The sequence below is a fragment of the Rhamphochromis longiceps genome, linkage group LG8, assembly GCF_057381845.1.
Source record: "Rhamphochromis longiceps isolate RC_006_pf linkage group LG8, R_longiceps_female_GT1.1, whole genome shotgun sequence".
NCBI classification, from domain to species: domain Eukaryota; kingdom Metazoa; phylum Chordata; class Actinopteri; order Cichliformes; family Cichlidae; genus Rhamphochromis; species Rhamphochromis longiceps.
In genome coordinates this window covers 25656628-25663193 of record NC_140564.1, presented here as the reverse complement: position 1 = coordinate 25663193, position 6566 = coordinate 25656628, and positions in this window count along the sequence as shown.

Genomic DNA, 6566 nt, shown 5'->3' with positions numbered 1-6566 from the left:
CTTCACAGGCGCCTTCAGCTTGCCTTCTGTTTGTCCCCTTTCTTTTACTGTCTTCCTCTCCATCGATGTTATTGTCTTTGTCATTTTCCCTCAGTGTGTGTGTGTGTGTGTGTGGTTACTTATATTCTGCCTCTCTTTTTTAATCTCTTCCACTTCTCTAGCGCTCTTGCTCTCTTACCCTTGTGCCTTTTTAAAATCATTTTCCTTCTCCCTCTAATTCTTTGTCATTGTCTCTGTCTTGTAGAAGTGGGTCAAACATGAAAGCAATGTTAGATCTTGAGTTGGAACCAGAGCTGGAACCAAACCTGGAGGGATGTTCGAGAGAAGTGCGGAAAAGCAGGAAAAAAGTCAATTTCCTGCTTTAATCGTTGATACCAGCAACCCCCTCCCTTTTCTTTCCTTTTTCTTTTTTAAAGATGCAATCTTAACTTGGGACTTGGGGAAAAAAAAGCAAACCAAAAAAAAAAAAAGCATCTTAATACTTCTACTGAAATCTCAGATACAGACCCTTTTAAAGATAAAGCGGCTTGGTCATCCAGCACAGGATGATGATTAAACTCCCAGGGTCTTGACATGGACACCACTGCCTGCAAGCTGTGTTTGCTTTTTCCACACTTTTAACAAGGTTACAAAACAAACACTTGGGTGATTTTGTGTCCCAGCTATTTGCACACCAGGGTACACTTTAAGTGCAGCAGTTCAACACCACAGTGCTGCTGCTTGTGTGAGAAAAAACCTGCTCCCATCAACAGAAAACGGAAAATGTATGAGTGTAATATGCATGCATACTAATGTATGCTTTGTGCAATCAGTACAAGTGGCAATGAGGAAATGGTTTGTTTTCTTTATGGTGGAACCGCAGACGTATTATTTTGCTTCGAGCTCTTCCAGTATTTTGTGCAGTGATCAAAGAAAAACATGCATTATTACAGCAATAGTAATTCTCACTTAATTGTATCCTAAATGACAAGCTGAACATTTCCTTCAAGATGGCGGTATGGTCCTATTGTTCAGCTTGAATTTGTGAACGCTCCATCAGTCTGTCACTAAATATGAAAATCATCATTAACAGTAAGTATCTATCTATCCAGTGATGTGCGCAGTGAGAGAGAGCAGGGGGTAACTGTTTGTACTTATGCTCCAAGTGCCTCAGCCCAAGACTAATGTCTATAAACAGATTCTGGATAAGAAAAAAAAAAACACGAAATCTTTAAGCAAAGGACAAGATTTTTGGTACTTTATGGTTTCCATTTGTAGTTTTTGTAGTTCCATTTGCCAGTTAAATTTGAACATGCTCTGATTGCATTCATGTAATCATTCAAGTTTATAGCAAAACAAGGACCGTGTTTGCCAGAATGCTATTTCAAATCTTTCAGCTAATATAGACCAGCAGATGAAACTGAGGCATTTACCATGTACCAGGACTGGGGATTTAGGAAGGTAACTTACGACTTCATCCTGCATTTTTTACAGCTGGTGGTTCAAAACTCACCAGGGTACCTTGCTATAGTAACTTATCTAAGCTCCTCCAGGGCATGTTGTGTTGGAGAATATGTGCACAAATGAATATGCTACTGAGCAGTTCTCCAAAAAAGAGAACCCCATGGTCTTCATGCATGGGTAACAGGACTGAACTTTTACCTATAAGAAATCCAGATTTTAAGAAGGACATAATTAAGTTAATTCCTAGCTTCTTTCATGTTGACTGCAAGCAATGGGATGCAACTGGGCAAATACATTTATATGCTGACCCTCTAAGAAAATAAGCTGTCTTAGCTAGCTTAGTTTTTAAGATCTGCAGCAAAAGGATCAGACCATCTTGTTTCTTAATGTTAGAGCTGTGATAGTGATTGATAGGTATATTAACTTGCACAGGCTGCATTTTTATTGGCTTTCCCTCCTGGTTTCAAGGCATTTATGTATATAAGGCTTTTACAGTCTTACTGCCTGGCACGATAAGCATTTTCCTATCACACACTGCTCCTTTGGCTGCAGTACTACTGTGACTTTGAGGATGTATTTAGGTTAGGGAAGAAACGATATTCTATGTGTGTTGAATTTGTGTCACAGGACCCAGATTCACTGACTGACTGATTGTGTACCCCACTTGTTTGTCCTCTGCTCAGTCCAGCTACATGTCTGTTTAGTGCAGTTGTGTTGGACTGCTGATCTTTTTGGCGAGAATTCAAAAATTCTATAAGTTATTACAGTTCAAATACTACAATATTCCACATTTCATTAATGGCTGTATGTCAAATTATGGTTGAATTTCAACACCAGCCACCAGCTAGTTATCTTAACATAATGAAAAGTTATATTGAAAACATCGGCAAAACCACACCAGGTTTAAATTTGAGTAGCATAGCTTTGGCAGAGCTGCACTGTGTCCAGTCTTTATTTTGTTTAGATTCCTCCCAAAATGTTTTCTCTGACCACTTGCAGCTGTGCTCTGTAATGATTTGATTCCAACATGTACGTCAAGCTTGTGCAGAGTACACACATTGACTTGTATCAGAATGACCAGACCTTCATGTTCACCTTCTAATTTCAGGAGTCTCATGGTTTGAGAATGTGTAGCTTCCCTGCTTAAAGTGAAACCAGCTGGAAGTGAATGATCACTGCTGTTTGAAGTATTCCATTCAACGTGGGAGCAATAAATATATATTTTTTTATCTCATATTCCATAATCTTCAACAGCATGAAAACTAAAAGAAAAGGGAATACGTTTCCTGAGATACTGTCAACTTGTTGACCCGTACACGCAAAGTAGTAAGGTCTTTCACAATACATTGTTTACCAATTTTACAAATTGCTTGAAAGTTTAGAACAATAATTCAGAGACAGACCACAGGATGAGATGGGAAATAGGAGCTTAAAATATTTGTTAGTCCACACATTAGTTTAGCAGTCACCGAAACATGACAATCAATAAATAGACTCCCACTTTTGTAATTTTTCCGTCAATGAAGCAGCACAGTAATAAAACAGAATATATTGCATTCATTAAGAGTTGACATGTAATGAGGGTCCCAATCTAAGAGCAGCTCCTATAATTAGTTTGGTCTAAAAAGCTAAAGTGAAGTCTGGTCTGTTCTGTCTGTTATGCCCCAAAAAAATTCAGTTTCTGATTTTCTCTACTGGCTGAGTGAGGCCAAAAGATAGTTTACTCAAAACTGTGGAAGTGGAGTCATGCTAAGTCAGGAGTCAGGAGATCAGGTAGACGGGGGCCAGACGTTAGAGCCTGAAGGTTAAAGGTCACAAGGAGGAAATGCCAGCTATTAAATAGCCCGAGCAGGGGCAAGTTAATGACACCCAATGTCTGTTGTGGACAAAATTTATTGAATAACCTAGGTCTGAAGTTGTGGGATTTGTTATCTCATTTGGTTTCATTCTGTTTAAGTTCTCACTTTATTCTTTTCCCCCCTTATCAGAGAACTCTAGGTCATTTGTTACTTTAATGAACTGCCTAATCTTGAATCTGTCTAAACCTACTGAACTGGCTCCAACTAGGAAACCAGTAAGGATCTGTGATTTGCTAAAGAATGTTTCTCTCTCTCTCCATGTGTGTGTTTCAGTTCTTTCTACTCTGGATGGCAGGTGCCTGCTTAGGCTCCTCAAAAGCTGCAGTGTCTTCCTCTGACCTTTTACTTTCTGCTCTGATGTCTGACCTTCCTCCACCTCATCCCTTGCTAGCAGTAAGACTGACCCCCGTTCCACACTGAGTGAAATTCTTTCTACCTCATCCTGCCATCTGCTTTATGGAGTATAGACACTGGTTGAAAATGTGAGGTAGGAAGTGCTGCTGTCCGGGAAACAAAGGACACCGAGTAGAAGTTTTGTTTTGGAAGTTTTTGGTAACATTACTGTGCATTTTTGAAACTGTACTAAATCAAAGTCAAGACTCTCAGATTGAAGAAACAATTTGAGTTTAATTGAATGACTTTATAAATATAGCATCCTGGTTGTAATTACCTGGTTTTAAACAAGTCCTTATTTTAAAACTACCAGCAAAAACAGTTAAAATTACAATTTTGGCTTCAGTATTTTACTGTGGGGGAAGTTGAACCAAGCTGTCCTTGTCTGCAGTTAATGTTCTACACACAATAGGAGTCTGTAATGTTTTAGTTCATGAATCATTTTGTTGGGGATTTTGGAGGTTAATGGGGCACATTAACCATTTTTGTTTACAAAAAAGTTTTTTTTAAAAAAAAAATGGTTAAAGTGCCCCACTTCAATAAAACCATCAAAGATGACTCCTAGCACTTCTAGTGATGTCAGCTTTAAATCAAGATATATCGTCTGTCCTGTTTGATACAACAAAACTGCAGTCAATATTATAATACAACAGGAAATGAGCTATTCTCTTTGTGGCTGGTTTGCATTTTTTATTACAGTGGCAGTCTAAATTCACTGATATAAAACAGTTGTGGTTTCTTAGCATCAGATTCAACATACTTGATCATACTTATTTTAAAAGGACATCTGTAGCAGTTAAAGGTCTTAACTTGGTTATTCTAAGTCATTTTACTTCAGTGAGGCAAGAGCTGGAATGAATTTCCCATAAAACATCGTGCCCTCCCTTTGACACATCTTAATATCAAGGTCCTCTGATTTCAGAGTGTCACACCTATTCCTCATTATGTGTTAAATTGAACCCAGATATAAGCACTCTCTGGGAATGCCAGTAAGTCCACTCCTTTATGTCCTCTGACACTGGGTGTAGAAAGTAATTTAACATAGTGTTAGCTAGGCGAGGAGGGTGGGGGACAGTAACAGTTTGATCCGGGTTGAAATGAAAAGAACGCCAGGAAGAGGTATTTAACACAAAATATATTTTTATTATAATCAATTAACTCAATATTCATATAAACAGTAACAACAAAAAGAGACAGCAACGCTGCTTTAATGATAAATCAGACAGGCCAACCCAAAGAGATGGTGACCACTTCAACAAAGAAAAATATAAGGCTTCAACAGAAAAAGACAGCAACGCCGCTATTAGCAATAACTAGGCAGGCCAAACAAAATAATGGAGGCCACAGACACTTAGGGAAAACCACTGCTCAGTTAAGAGCTACTCACAAAGAGCCACACATGGTGGGACTGGTCACACGCAGCAGGCCTTTTCCACACCTAGACCAGTATCACACACTGACCAGCACAGAGGAAAACCACCAGAAACCTCTCCCCACTGCTCCTACCACTCCACACTGTAGGCAGGCCACGCACACACCTGGCACTCAACACAGCAACACCAGAGAACACCACCCTCCCACATCCAGCCCATCCCCAGCTTATATAACCTCAGAGAGGTGATTGCTGACTGGGCCCAGGTGGTAAATGAGGCTGATGAGCAGCAGCTGTGCCCTGGGGAGAGAAAAGAGCAAGAGAGAGACAGAGGGGTGGAGCAAGAGAAGAGGCGGAGAAAAACACCACAAGGGCTTCGGAGCGTGATGTCACGGGGGTGGGCGTGGAAAGGATTTTGGCCCGATTCACCATTTTGGGGGTCTAAGCTAGGAGCGATAGCATAGCCATGGTTCGTACTTGCTGTGTGCTCGGCTGCAATGTTCGATCTTACGACCGGCACGGGAATAAGGTTGGATTGTCTTTTTATGCTTTCCCAACCTGGAAGCAACGTGAAGGAGCTCATGTATCGGATGTTACCAAACGAAGGCGTCTAGCCTGGATAGCAGCCGTGAGACGAGCTGATATCAAGTTCTGTTATGTCTCCAGATATCAGCTGGTGTGCTCACGACATTTTCATTCCGGTAAGTTCTAAATATGTTCTTATCACACTTTATAGCTGAATAATATTACCGTTGATGGTCTCGGAAGTTATAGAAATTGCGATCAAACATCGAATGGAGTGACTTTGCAGACATATGTGCTATGTAACGATTCGCTAATTGTTTCGCACAACTGTAGGGAAGCCTGCCTATGAAATGGATCAAACATACCATTCTGGGCTCTTGTGTTGCAGTCTTGTGCGTTCCTCAATAGCTTCTGCCTGTTCTTCAGTTACTTTAGCTGTGTTTATGTACTTTACGCAGTGCAGTTGTAGCTCGGTAAGGCCAAGGGACTGTGCACCTGTGCTGTGCAAACACGCCAGAGACAGTGGTAATGTGGATGACTGTACAGTGTGTGATGTGTAGTATTTCTCCAATCCAGACAAACACACTGCTTTATTGTGTTTTTGAAGTGTGTCTAACACTGGTGACAACTCCTCAAACGTAGCAGAGGGAATCTTTCTTTTTGAAGGACGGCTTCTTCTGCCTTTCACCACAGACGGTCCGTTTATATTTTCATCAAGAGGGAGGACACTGATTGGCGTTAATAATTTGCCCGATTATCAATGTGTTAATTTGCATCTACTATACAATTATGGGCACATAATATGATAACGATATTTTAACAGTTCAATGATAAAGATTTAACATTAATTATGGTGGGGGGTGGAAAATGGCTATTTCACTCGATGCACTCCAGCTGACTTACCTTGGTATGAATGACGACGTACTCAGATTTTGGCGGCTTGAAAATAGCCAAATCTTGCACCCAGCCATTTG